The sequence below is a fragment of the Salvelinus sp. IW2-2015 genome, unplaced genomic scaffold, assembly GCF_002910315.2.
Source record: "Salvelinus sp. IW2-2015 unplaced genomic scaffold, ASM291031v2 Un_scaffold2296, whole genome shotgun sequence".
Lineage (NCBI taxonomy): Eukaryota > Metazoa > Chordata > Actinopteri > Salmoniformes > Salmonidae > Salvelinus > Salvelinus sp. IW2-2015.
In genome coordinates, this window is record NW_019943622.1 from 114,062 (window position 1) to 116,338 (window position 2,277).

General features: G+C 43.5%; 1 protein-coding gene across 1 annotated transcript in view; it reads right to left on the bottom strand.

The window, feature by feature from the left end:
* Positions 1–216: 216 nt before the first annotated feature.
* The window catches only part of otud4 (OTU deubiquitinase 4), a 35,731-nt gene continuing 33,670 nt past the window's right edge, over positions 217–2,277 (bottom strand). The window contains exon 20 of the mRNA XM_070440196.1: positions 217–1,170. The gene's annotated coding sequence lies outside the window, so the exon portion shown is untranslated. The remainder of the gene's footprint in view (positions 1,171–2,277) is intronic.

Sequence of the window (2,277 nt, forward strand, 5' to 3'; positions counted from 1 at the left end):
TTAAATGTCTACACTGTATTTCTGATCAATTTTTATTTATTCTTTAATTTTTTTTTTTTTTAAGTACATTTAAGTGACCCCAAACTTTTGAATGGTAGTATATACATAATCCCTATATATATTTATTTAAATATATATATATAGCCATTTGGAACGCAGCTTACTGGATCGCATCAGAAATACATTTGTCTGAAACAGGAAAAGAAAGGCAATGACTAAATACATCAAAGTTTTATTAAACAGAAAATGCAAACACTGAATACCTATCTGTACAGGTTTAACATCTTTCAAATGACACCCTATTCCCTATATATAGTGCACTACTTTTGACCAGGGCCCTATGGAGCGTGATCAATAGTGCACTAAATATGGGACACAGCCCGAGTCCAGAAGGCAACATTAACATGGAGACACTTGACAGATTTTTTTTCTTTTTCTTTTTTTAAAAGACGAGTCCAACGACAGCTATAGAGTCCCACAAACAAGACGATTAAAATACCAGAAAACAAAACAAAAATGATAAACAATCCCAATAAAGCCATATCAGCCAATCAAATCTCACAAATCTGTATAAGGGGGGTTCCTCAGCCCACTAGAGTAGCCTGCCTCTCTGCCATTGGATGGCTGTTGATTGTAGTGGTAGACCCTCCCCCGACCCCTCACATTTTGTCCTTTAGAGGTGGCGTTACCCTGGTAGTCTCCTCTTCCTTCCTGCCTCCTGTCCCCTCGGTCTCGCTCCCGGAAACCGTCCCTGTTGTCTCTCCTCCCCACTCCTCGGTAACCTCCCACCCCCCGTCTCTCCCCCCTCCAACGGTTCTCTCTGTACCCTCTAGCTCCTCCCTCCTCGTGTCCTCCCCTCCCTCCTCCACCTCTGAAGGAGCGACTGTAGAACTTCTTTCCGTTTCTGAGGTCATTAGGGTCTAGCCCCTCCCCTCCCTCCCAGTCCAATGATGTTTCGCCGCTTGGAGCCAGGGGCAGTGTCATTAAATACGAAGTCTCGCCCCAGCTCCCCGCCGTCGTCTCATTGGTCATTTTCATGTTAAACTCCGCCCCCCTCTGGGTCATGGGGGCGTCGCCCGCACCCTGCATCGCCATGCCGACGGATACATCCTTGAAAATGGCCTCGCCACTTAATGTTGTTGTCAGGTGACCCTCGGGGACCCATGTGACCTGAGAAAGGGAGAGTGGGTAGAGAGATTAGTAACAATACAGAAATCAGAAACAGACGAAATCAACAACAAAATCCCACGACTAAAACTTAAGTCGATCAAAATACACGTTTGGGTAGAGGGTCACTGACATCCAACCTTGAGGGGTTGTAAGATCGGTGGAATCATTTCAAAAGTTGCAATAACACACAGGCTAATAATATATATATATATTTTTTTTTTTAAATGGCCGTTTACCCAAAAGTGTATTTTGAACACAGCAGAGTGTCAGGTGATTAGAGAGACTACCATATTCATGGAGAACAAGATCCTGCACCCTCAACATAGTTCGGGAACAGCCAACTTGTAGCGCCATTCAATGAAAAAGGAAGTGGATGCATATTGTACTCTGAGCGGATCGCCACCTCCCTAAAATGGCCGCCAGACATTTGGTCACTGCTCTTCCAAAGTGTTCTGGTGGGAAAGGCTCAGAAAGTGTACTGTCCCTTTCCCTCTCGACCAGAGTTCAGATTACGACACTGTTAAAAGACGTTATCCTTCAGGCTTACGACGCGGCTGTTAACAAGAAATTATCCTGTCAGGCTTACGACACTGTTAACTTCTTGCAACTATAGGGGGTGCTGTTCCGCATTAGCATATTTGTGTCTCCAAATTAAACTGCCTCGTGCTAAATTCTTGATCGTACAATATGCATATTATTGTTATTATTGGATAGAAAACACCTTCTAGTTTCTATAGAAGTTGGAATTTTGTCTCTGAGTGGTACAGAACAATTTCTACAGCACTTTTCATGACAGGGTTCAGATTTCAGAAATTTTTACCTCTGATTGGGGTCTGTTTATAAGGCCACAGTGAATGCTATGAAGAAAACGGACACTGCCTACGTCTTCCTCTGGGTGTCTGTACGTCATCACGTTTTTCAATGAAGTCGATGGGACGTTCACAGCCATTATAAATGACAAAAATGTACAGAGACCTCTTCTCAACGTGCGCCTCAAGCGTGAAGGCCATCGGACCTGCCTCGTTCCAAATCGTTTTCTAACCAGCAATATTTCTCCGGTCATGTTTTCAGTCGTTATAGTTGTTAAAACATCATAATGTAGTTAAT